At 42.8% G+C, this 12,341-nt stretch overlaps 1 pseudogene; it reads left to right on the plus strand.

Annotated features, from left to right (window-relative positions):
• Positions 1 to 8,179: 8,179 nt before the first annotated feature.
• Positions 8,180 to 11,774, plus strand: LOC100397640 (up-regulator of cell proliferation pseudogene; annotated as a pseudogene).
• Positions 11,775 to 12,341: the final 567 nt, after the last annotated feature.

Consider the following 12,341-nt stretch of genomic DNA (forward strand, 5'->3'; position numbering starts at 1 on the left):
AAAAAAACTCAAAACCCAGCAGAAGACAAGAAATAACTAAGATCAGAGCTGAGCTGAAGGAGATTGAGACACAAAAAACCCTTCAAAAAATCAATAAATCCAAGAGCTTGTTTTTTGAAAAGATCAACAAAATAGACAGACCACTAGCCAGATTGATTAAAAAGAAAAGAGAGAACAACCAAATAGATGCAATAAAAAATGATAAAGGGGAAATCACCACAGATTCCACAGAAATTCAAACCATCATCAGAGAATATTACAGACAACTCTATGCGCATAAACTAGTAAACCTGGAAGAAATGGATAAATTCCTGGACTCCTGTGTCCTCCAGAGCCTAAACCAGGAGGAAGCTGAAACTATGAATAGACCAATAAGAAGGTCTGAAGTTGAGGCAGCAATTAAGAGCCTACCACACAAAAAAAGCCCAGGTCCAGACGGGTTCACAGCCGAATTCTACCAGACACACAAGGAAGAGCTGGCACCATTTCTTCTAAAACTATTTCAAACAATCCAAAAAGAGGGAATCCTTCCCAAATCATTTTATGAGACCAACATCATTCTGATACCAAAACCCGGCAGAGACCCAACAAGAAAAGAAAACTTCAGGCCAATATCCATGATGAACATAGATGCAAAAATCTTCAATAAAATATTGGCAAGCCAATTGCAACAGCAAATCAAAAAACTTATTCATCATGATCAAGTAGGATTCATCCCGGGGAAGCAAGGCTGGTTCAACATATGCAAGTCTATAAATGTAATTCACCACATAAACAGAACCAAAAACAAAAACCACATGATTATCTCAATTGACGCAGAGAAGGCATTTGACAAAATTCAACAGCCCTTTATGCTAAAAACCCTCAATAAACTCGGTATCGATGGAACGTATCTCAAAGTAATAAAAGCTATTTATGACAAACCAACAGCCAATATCATACTGAATGGGCAAAAACTGGAAGCATTCCCTTTGAAATCTGGCACTAGACAAGGATGCCCTCTTTCACCACTCCTATTCAATATAGTACTGGAAGTTCTAGTCAGAGCAATCAGGCAAGAAAAAGAAATAAAGGGTATTCAAATAGGAAAGGTGGAAGCCAAATTGTCTCTATTTGCAGACGACATGATAGTATACCTAGAAGACCCCATTGCCTCAGCCCAAAAACTCCTGAAACTGATAAGCAGCTTCAGCAAAGTCTCAGGATATAAAATCAATGTGCAAAAATCACAAGCATTCGTCTACATCAATAACAGACTTAAAGAAAGCCAAATCAAGAGCGAATTGCCATTCGCAATTGCTACAAAAAGAATAAAATACCTTGGAATACAACTCACAAGGAACGTAAGAGACCTCTTCAAGGAGAACTACAAACCACTGCTCAACGAAATCAGAGAGGACACAAACAGATGGAGAAACATTCCATGTTCATGGTTAGGAAGAATTAATATCGTGAAAATGGCTATACTGCCCAAAGTAATTTACAGAATCAACGCTATCCCCATCAAGCTACCATTGACTTTCTTCACAGAACTGGAAAAAACCACCATGAACTTCATATGGAACCAAAAGAGAGCCCGCATAGCCAAGTCAATTCTAAGCAAAAAGAACACAGCGGGGGGCGTCACACTACCGGATTTCAAACTATACTACAAGGCTACAGTAATCAAAACAGCATGGTACTGGTACCAAAACAGAGATATAGACCAATGGAACAAAACAGAGGCACCGGAGGCAACACAACATACATACAACTATACAATCTTTGATAAACCTGACAAAAACAAGCAATGGGGCAAGGATTCCATGTTTAACAAATGGTGTTGGGAAAACTGGCTAGCCATGTGCAGAAAGCAGAAACTGGACCCCTTCCTGACACCTTACACTAAAATTAACTCCAGATGGATTAAAGACTTAAACATAAGAACTGGCACCATAAAAAACCTAGGAGGAAATCTAGGCAAAACTATCCAGGACATAGGAGTAGGCAAGGACTTCATGAACAAAACACCAAAAGCATTGGCAACAAAAGCCAAAATAGACAAATGGGACCTAATGAAACTCCACAGCTTCTGCACGGCAAAAGAAACAGTCACTAGAGTGGATCGGCAACCAACAGAATGGGAAAAAATTTTTGCAGTCTACCCATCTGATAAAGGGCTGATATCCAGAATTTACAAAGAACTCAAATGGATTTACAGGAAAAAAACAAACAAGCCCATTCAGAAGTGGGCAAAGGATATGAACAGATACTTTACGAAAGAAGACATATATGAGGCCAACAATGATATGAAAAAATGCTCATCGTCACTGATCATCAGAGAGATGCAAATCAAAACCACATTGAGATACCATCTCACGCCAGTTAGAATGGCGATCATTAAAAAATCTGGAGACAACAGATGCTGGAGAGGATGTGGAGAAAAAGGAACACTTTTACACTGTTGGTGGGAGTGTAAATTAGTTCAACCATTGTGGAAGACGGTGTGGCGATTCCTCAAGGCCTTAGAAATAGAAATTCCATTTGACCCAGCAATCCCATTACTGGGTGTATATACAAAAGACTATAAATCATTCTACTATAAGGACACATGTACACGAATGTTCATTGCAGCACTGTTTACAATAGCAAAGACCTGGAATCAACCCAAATGCCCATTGATAATAGACTGGATTGGAAAAATGTGGCACATATACACCATGGAATATTATGCAGCAATCAGAAATGATGAGTTTGTGTCGTTTGTAGGGACATGGATGAATCTGGAGAACATCATCCTCAGCAAACTGACACAAGAACAGAAAATGAAACACCGCATATTCTCACTCATAGGTGGGTGATGAAAAATGAGAACACATGGACACAGAAAGGGGAGTACTAAACACTGGGGTCTATTGGGGGGAAAAGGGGAGGGCCAGTGGGAGGGGGAGGTGGGGAGGGATAGCCTGGGGAGAAAAGCCAAATGTGGGTGAAGGGGAGAGGAAAAGAAAGCACACTGCCATGTGTGTACCTACGCAACTGTCTTGCATGCTCTGCTCATGTACCCCAAAACCTAAAATCCAATAAAAAATTAAAAAATAATAATAATAAAATAAACAGCCTGGGACAACTCCCTTCTGTCTCTCACTCCCTCTCTGACCATGTTACACACTGGGTTTCCTTCACCTTCTGCCATCACTGTAAGCTTCTTGCGGCCTCACCAAAAGCAGATGCCATTGCCATGCTTCCTGTACAAAACTGCACAGGCCTGAGCCAAGATAAACCTCATTTTTATTAAAATAAATTATTCAGCCTTGGGTATTTCTTCATAGCAGTACAAATGGACTGACAGCCCCTGACAAATTGTGACACATGACCAAAAGTGTCTTCCTAAGGATACTATTTATAAAGGTGAATATTTTGTTATTGGGATATTAGTGTGGATTCCACTGAAAAATTGGATAGGAAAAATGTGGGTGGTTCATTTTACTGAAAACCATGCAGCAGCCACAGGGTGCTGAAATAACCTACAGCCATGTGGGAATATACGAAGGATGTTATGCTTTGTGAAAAAGCAAACAGCAATAAAGTTAGATTTATAGCACAGTACTCTTTAAGAAATATGTATACACTTATGTATACATAGGCCCACAGTTTTTTGATGGCTTAAACAAAAAGAATGTTTCTATTTTTGTTTTAAAGTTCATTCAGTGCCTTCTCATTATGACGGGAGCAATTACCTTTGTTCAGTTTACTAATCGAAATAAAAATCTGTAACATTGGCATTGTAATAAGGTTTTTGGTCTTTGACCTTATTAGAGCAATTAAATCCAAGTCTACTTTCTATCTTATGCATGTATTGAAGGATCAAATGAGAAAATATTTGCAGAGTGCATAAAGTATCTAATGTACATTATTAATATGCAGTTATATTATGACTACACACTGAAAATCATGATCAACCTGATCACTTCCTGAGACCTTGAGCCAAACTTTTCTAATGATACTTAACTCTCAAATAATTCTATTCAATTTTTCAGTGGGGCTTAGGGTTTGGTCCATAAACTGCTGTCACAGAATGCAAATCAAGTAAGTCATCAGCAAATTAAAAGCTCATGCCAACATATTTTTGTGGGAATAGTTACTAAAAGAGAAAGTAATATATTGATTTAATTTCTAGTAGATGCTACTTCTGTCATTGTGAACTGGTTACAGACTTTTAGAGGTGTAACCCAAAGAAGATGGTATACTCCCTGCACAGCACAGACTCTTATTTCTCCTTATCTTTTTGATAAAGTATACAATCTGTTGGTAGTAAATCCAGATTCTGTGGTGTGTACAAAACAATCCTTCATAAATTCAAACTTATGCCTATGCTTATGTTTAATGAACTTAGCCCTCGAGAGCCAACTTGAGATCATATTCAGAATGGTAGCTCCAGAAACCTGTGGCAAACACATGAATATAAGATCATTTTAGACACAGTTCCCAAATTACCTCTACATTCAGTGGGAGAAGGTGACAAAAAACAGTATTTAGGGCATTTCGGTTAATGCCACTTCTCATGTCTAACATAAACAAATGAAAAGCTCACACTAATGCTCTGAAGCCTCGTAATAACTAGTACGGTTTAGGTCTGTCAAAAAGCCATTGCAGGTTACTGTTAAAACCAGCTACAAAACCATCTGAAAGCCATTTTCCTCCCTCTGATTAAAAACAGTCACATGTCTACTGATGATGTAGTTAAGGCTGTATCTAGATCTTCTATCTCTCAGCAGGAACATGGTTTCTCAAATGCTAATGTTTGACTGACAAAAGTTTAACAGCCAGAACTTGTGTAAGTATTGGTAGATTGAAAATACAAAATAAAACCACTTCTCATGAATGATTAAACAATTAAAAACGAGTGCAAGGAGCCCGTGTGTATTTGTGTGTGTGTGTGTGTATTCAGCTTCGTTAACTTTTATTAACTTTATTAAAAATTTAAAAATAGATTGGGGAGTAAAGTGTCATTCTTCCTTTCTCATCAGAAAGCTTTGACTCATGGGATTCTGACATTCTGTTATGCTTGCAAAGTTGGATTCATGAAACCAGTAGCTGGACTGAGCCTGCCTACACGGCTCTTACACAAGTGCTCCCTATTTCGTGCAACAAGCAGTTTCAAGAGCCTGAAGATAGTGATTGAAAGACATATGCTCTGAAGTCTCTTTATTTCAACTTCATGGAGTCACCACCTTATTAATGAAGATCAGTAAAAATCAGAATTTTCTGTGCCATTTATCAGATTAATTACTTTTCCTATAAAAAAATGACTTGCGGCCGGGTGCTGTGGCTCAAGCCTGTAACCCCAGCACTTTGGGAGGCCGAGGCAGGCAGATCATGAAGTCAAGAGATTGAGACCATCCTGGCCAACATGGTGAAACCCCGTCTCTACTAAAAATACAAAAAATTAGCCAAGCGTGGTGGTGCATACCTGTAGTCCCAGCTACCAGGGAGGCTGAGGCAGGAGAATTGCTTGAATTCTGGGAGGCGGAGGTTGCAGTGAGCCGAGATCGTGCCACTGCACTCCAGCCTGGCGCCTGGCGATAAAGTGAGACTGTCTCAAAAAAAAAAAAACAAAAAACAAAAACCAAACCAACCAAACAAACAAACAAAAAAAACCAAGTGAGTTGGAAGGATAACAAGTAAAACTCCCTGTCCCTGCTTCCTCCTGAAAAACAAAAAAAGGAATAAATATATTAGCTCTGTTTTTGAGACAGAGATGGATAGGTTAATATTGCTTGGCTATTTGTCCTTCAACTTCTGAAAGATGGTCGCTGCATTTTTTCCCTCAATCTCTAGAATCATGGCTAATAGAAAATTATGTACCGAATTACTAATTGTATCAAAAGTTTATTCAACTTATTGTCCAAGAGCATCCTCAGATTTATTTTTATAATAATAGTAATTTAAATAATAGTAATAGAAATATAAAATATTTATAACTAAAATAATCCCTACTATGAAGAAAAGCTATGCACTGTTATGAAAGCCTTTCATATTTAGGGTTATCAGGTAAGGTTTCCTTTGGTGGAAAAGATTGAAGAGCAAACTGAGAGTAACAGCTAACTATATAAATATGGGATAGTAGTGGGAAAAGTATATGAATAAGAAGACCAAAGTCCGGGAGACAAGAAGAAGTATTTCTCACATTTGAGGAATAAAATATTACTGAGTTGTTCAGATCACTGATGTTCATGCCACAAGAGTGGGGAGAGAGAAATAAAATAAACACATTTTTTAATATATATATATATGCAGGATTGCTGCATAGGTACATACATGGCAATGTGGTTTGCTGCCTTCCTCCCCAACACCTATATCTGGCATTTCTCTGAATGTTACCCCTCCCCAACTTCCCACCCCCTGCTGTCCCTCCCCTATTTTCCCCTGACAGACCCCAGTGTGTGATGCTTCCCTCCCTGTGTCCATGTGTTCTCATTGTTCAACACCCGCCTATGAGTGAGAAGATGCGGTGTTTGATTTTCTGTTCTTGTTTCATTTTGTACTTCGACCAGATTTTGGACTATTTATCCTACCACCACTGTGAAGTCTTTGGGAGTTATTAAGCAGAGCAATTGACAATGTAAATTGTATTTACATTTCAGTCATTCTGGAGATAGCACAGAAATTTTTGGAGAGAGAATCAGGGAGAGCACCCTGGATGTGCTAACCATAGCCCAGCTGAGAGAGTGATGGGCTGGAATCCATGATTGCAGTGAAGATAGAGAAAAATTCATTCAAGAAATAGAAGGTAAAATCTGACAACACTTGGGGATTGGAAATGGAAATATGAAGAAGGGAATGTCAAGAATTACATTGAGATGTCAGGTGTAGGTAGAGTTTGATATCATTTTCTGAAAAAAAAAAAGAAAAAAAACGGGAAGAATACCACTTTTAGCGAAAGAGACATCTGGGTTACTTAAAGTGTCATGAAATGGGACTTTCCCAAAATCATTCAAGTAAAAGGAAGGCTGAACTTTGAGGCACAAGAGATGGTGATGGTGGTAACAGTGGCCTTGAGACCAGGACCTGTTTTCAGACTCAAGAAAGATTAGTGTAATCTGGAGCACATAGAGACTGGAATATTTGAGTGAAAAAAAAATAAAACATTCACATTTATTCTTGGAGTCTTTTTTTATTTGAAGAAGTAAATAATTAGACCCTATTCAGAGCTGCAAATTTTGGTAAGCCCTAAAATGAACGGAATATTATATAAAATGAAAGTATTTTATACAATTCTATTCACTAAATATTTACTGATTTTCTTTCAGGTTTAATTATTATGATAGGTATTGAATAGTAATTAATTTATCAACCATCTTCTCTGGTGTGTGTATTAATACATGAAGAGACATAGTTTTAAAAGTGTAGTGTTGTTTTCAACTTACAGCAATCTTTACTTATTGTCCCAATTGATTGAATCAGATTGAGTGATGTTACATTTTGAAGTTAATGAAATATTTAAAAGGCCATGGTGATTTAACTGCTGAGGTAGTATACAAAACAGATTGATTCACATTCAATACAATTTCATAAAATAATCTTATCTATAAAACAAACTTTTTAATACATTTAGTATTAATTTATTGCTTTAAAATTTTCTATCATTTATCTCTATCAAAATAAGTTACATTTCTAGTTTTTATTTTCAACCGTAAACAGCAGCATTAATTTTTACAAACATGAATGATGAGCCATAGTCACTCATAACTATTTATGTCTAAGTTGTCTTAGATCAATTGAGCAATTTCTGAATAACTAATGGCTAGTATTTTATTATTCTATGATGATAAGTGATTTGACAGTATCCAAGTTTCTGACATATTTTTGAAAACTTATTTCTATAGGGGTCAAAATTTAAATTAGTTGTAATACATGATCCACTCAAATACATTCTCCAGAATGAGCTATTAAAATGAAATACCAAAGTGGTTCCCCAAGACGGCAATTTATAGTCTATATGTGCTGTGCAGGGTCATTGAACCAAAGCACAGTGTAATCAAGGAAATTTTATTTCTTGTCTTCTTTTTCCTAAGATGTTTCTTACTCCCAGTTACATGAAAATGTACATTACCCCGGAGCGGGGCGCTCGGCCGGGCCAGGCCCCTCCCTGGCACCGAGCCACGGCCATGCAGAGAAAGCGGAGGAGGAGGGAGCAGAGACCTCACTGCGCTCATGGCGTCGCCCGGGATAGAAGTGGAATTACTGGGCAAAAGCCATTCAGATTTGGGAGAAGTAGCTCCAGAAATAAAAGCATCAGAGAGACGGACAGCTGTGTCCATTGCAGATTTGGAATGGAGAGAAATGGAAAGAGATGATCGCGAGTTCCGTTACGGAGATGGTGCAAATGAGGCTCAGAACAATGATTTTCCAACAGTGGAGAGAAGCAGGTTTCAAGAAATGCTGTCACTTTTGGGCCTAGAGATGTACCAGGTCCAGAAGTTCAGTCTCCAGGACTCTCTGCAGATCGGTTTTGACAGCACGAAGAACCGGGTCCCTCAGTTCCCAAAGACTTGCCCTGGAATTTCCTCAGGAAGCTGCAGGCCCTCAACGCTGAAGTCAGGAATACCACCATGGTGCTGGACGTGCTCCCAGCTGCCAGGCCTGTGGAGAAGGAGAGCCAGATGGAAGAGGAGATCATCTACTGGGACCCAGCTGGTGACCTTGTTGCCAACATTTATTCCTTTTCTGAGCTGCCCACCCCGGACACGCCAGTGAACCCCTTAGACCTTCTCTGTGCCCTGCTGCTCTCCTCAGTTTCCTGCAACAAGAAATAGCGTTGAAAATGGCCCTCTGCCAGTTCGCACTCCCGCTCATGTTGCCTGACTCAGAGAACCACTACCATACATTTCTGCTATGGGCCATGAGGGGCATTGTGAGGACATGGTGGTCCCAGCTTCCAAGGGGCATGGGGAGCTTCCGGGAAGACAGCGTGGTCTTGTCCAGGGTGCCCGCCTTCGCCTTCGTGCGCATGGACGTCAGGAGCAACTCCAAGTCTCAGCTTCTCAACGCCATCCTCGGCCCAGGCCACAAGCAGTGGGACTGCTTCTGGCATCGGGACCTCAACTTGGGCAGTAATGCCTGGGAGACTTCGGATGGGTTGGTACAAATTTCCTGTTTGTTTTTTTTTTTTTTCCCCCAGCGGAAGGGAGGACCTGGACAATTTCCCAGAACCTGTCGCCTTTCTGAACCTGAGAGGTGACATCGGGTCTCACTGGCTGCAGTTTAAGCTCTTGGCAGAAATCTCCGCCGTGGTTATATTGACTGACAATATCATTAAGAAGGAATACAAATTTCTCTACTCCATGAAGGAGTCAACCACAAAACACTGCTTCATCCTGAGTCCCTACCGTGGGAAACGTAACACAAACCTGAGATTTCTGAATAAGTTAATTCCTGTGCTGAAAAGAGACCACTCGCACGTCCTGGTGAAGGTCAGCAGCACCGACAGCGACAACTTCGTGAAGAGGATCCGGGCCATTGTTGGGAATGTGCTGCGGGCACCCTGCAAGTGGGTGTCTTTGGAGGACATAGCACACGCAGCCCGCAAGCTGGGCCTAAAGGTCGACGAGGACTGTGAGGAGTGTCAGAAGGTGAAAGACCGGATGAAGAGGATTACCAGGAAAATCAAGGACTCGGATGCCTACCGAAGGAATGAGCTGAGGCTGCAGGGGGACCCCTGGAGAAAGTCAGCCCAAGTGGAGAAGGAGTTCTGCCAGCTCCAGTGGGCGGCTGTTCCCCCCCCTGCTCCCCGGCAAGAAACACAGCGCTAGGCTGAGGTGGCGGCTGCTGGAACTTCGAATGCAGCCGAACGGCCTGAATCCCAACTCGGGGGTGCAGGAGTTCATCTCGGGGATCAGCAGCCCCTCCCTGAGTGAGAAGCAGTACTTCCTGAGGTGGACGGAGTGGGGCTAGGTGCAGGTGGCCCAGCCGAGACTGAGACAGCCTCCGGAGATGCTTCTCACCCTAAGACCAAAGCACGGGGTCCCTCAGACTTGGGGGAGCCACTCTGGCCTGAGTCCCTGGGGGTGGAACACTTCCTGCGGGAGATGGGACAGTTTTACAAGGCCGAGGGCTGCCTTGTGGAGGCGGGAAGGCTGCCAGCAGGCCAGAGGCGTTTTGCCCACTTCCCTGGCTTGGCCTCGGAGCTGCTGCTGACAGGGCTGCCTCTGGAGCTGATCGATGGGAGCACCCTGAGCATGCCTGTCCGCTGGGTCACGGGGCTCCTGAAGGAGCTGCACATCCGGACTGGAGAGATGCTCAAGGCTGGTGGTCCTGTCAGCCCTCGGGGTGCTGTGCACTCTCCTCAACACCATGTTTGGGCTGCGGTTTGCCACAGGGAAGAGCTGTGGTTCCAGGAGCCTTCATGCAGCTCAGCACAGTGGCCGAGGGCTTCAGCCAGGACCTGGGCTGTGACCACATCCTGGTGATAGACTCCAGGGGGTTGATAGGTGGGGCTTTGACCTCAGCTGGGGACAGGTTTGAGCTGGAGGCTTCCTTGGCCTGGGGCTAAGCAACGTCACCGTGATCAGCTTAGCTGAAACCAAGGACATTCCAGCAGCTATTCTGCATGCATTTCTGAGGCTGGGAAAAACAGGGGCACATGCCCAACTACCAGTTCGTATACCAGAACCTTCATGAGGTATCTGTTCCTGGCTCCAGGCCAAGAGACAAGGGACAGTTCCTGGATCCACCTGGTGACCTGAGCAGAGCTGCAGCCCAGATGTTGAAACAGGGTGACGGCTTCTGGGCACTGGCAGGCCTGGCCTTCTGTGATCCTGAGAAGCAGCACATCTGGCACATCCCTGGCCTGTGGCATGGAGCACCTCCCATGGCCACAGTGAGCTTGGCCTATAGTGAAGCCATATTTGAATTGAAGAGATGGATACTTGAAAACATCAGGAACAGCCTATGTAACCAAAACAAAAACATCCAGCAGCTCATTGAGCTGGTGAGACGGCTGTGAGTGTGCAGAGAAACCCGGGTCAGGTGTAGGCGGCTGCTGTGGGCAGCCCTGTCTGATGGGGCACCCATGTGGGGCTGTGCCCTGGTGCCTGAGAATGGCCGGTGCCCAATCGACATGAGAAGACAAGCAAAAGACAGAGGGTTTGGAGTCTCCTCAACAGTGTTAAGAGAGGAAGTGACCTCACAGACCAGCTCAGAGATGTTACCAGGAATATAACAGCCCCCAGGGTAGGGAGAGAAGCAGAAGTTTGTTCTGTCTCAGCTCCTGTCAAGGATCCTGTGGGGTGAGCCCTCTGTACAGCTGCTCTCTGTCACTGGCCCCTGGAGTGGGAGCAGCGTCCTGAGTCACTACAGGCCCAGGCAGGCAGATTGGGACACTACTGTCCCAGGACAGAGGTGGGGAAGTCGTCCTGAGAAAGCAGAGGTAGGCCTTGCTCCAGCCCAACCCAAGGGGCTCCGGTGGACCAGCATTCAAGATGTAAGTGCCAGTGGTGTGCAAAGCACTCCCATGACACCATATTTATTGACTGATCTGTGAAGCCTTTTCTGACCCCTGCCCAGGAAGAGTTCATTGGTCACTCTGTTGTGCCCCACAGCACTTTGTTATACCTCTGCCACGCACTGCACGCAGTGTGCATTGTAACACATGTGTTTACATGTGTGTTCCCCAGACTGTGAACTCCTTGAGGGCAGGGACTGTATATTCTCCAGCTCTGTGTCCCCAGGGCCTGGCACATCATAGACGCTTCATAAATGTCTGTTGAATGAAAAAAAAAAAAAAAAGAAAATGTACATTACAAGAAAAGAAAAATTAACACACATAGAAGGAAATATAATGTGTACCATATTGATATCAGCTTTGCTTTATCTATTAAAGGATAAAACAAACTCACGGTTTCAGGATCTTGTAACTCTGTGTTCACTGGAAAGCACAGAAATTCTTCAGAGCCTCAAGAGTCATATTTAATGCATTATTCAGATAGTGTCCAACCACTGGTTAGATAGCTTAGTGCTCAAGTAGACTTGAAAATCTCTGTAGACTTAGCCGGGCATGGTGGCCCGTGCCTGTAATCCCAGCCACTCAGGAGGCTGAGGCGGGAGAATCGCTTGAACCTGGAAAGTGGAGGTTGCAGTGAACAAAGATCATTCAAAAAAACCTTTAAAACAAGAAATCTCTGTAAACTCACCTCAGTTGAATAGTCATGATAATTTACAGAAGCATGTAATACACTAAGGGATCCCTGATGTACAATGTCTTTGCCCGTGAAGTGTTTTATGTGTTGATCTAGAGAGAGAGAGAGAGAGAGAGTGTGTGTGTGTGTGTGTGTGTGTCTGTCTGTCTGTCTGTCAGCCTG

The sequence above is a fragment of the Callithrix jacchus genome, chromosome 11, assembly GCF_049354715.1.
Source record: "Callithrix jacchus isolate 240 chromosome 11, calJac240_pri, whole genome shotgun sequence".
Lineage (NCBI taxonomy): Eukaryota > Metazoa > Chordata > Mammalia > Primates > Cebidae > Callithrix > Callithrix jacchus.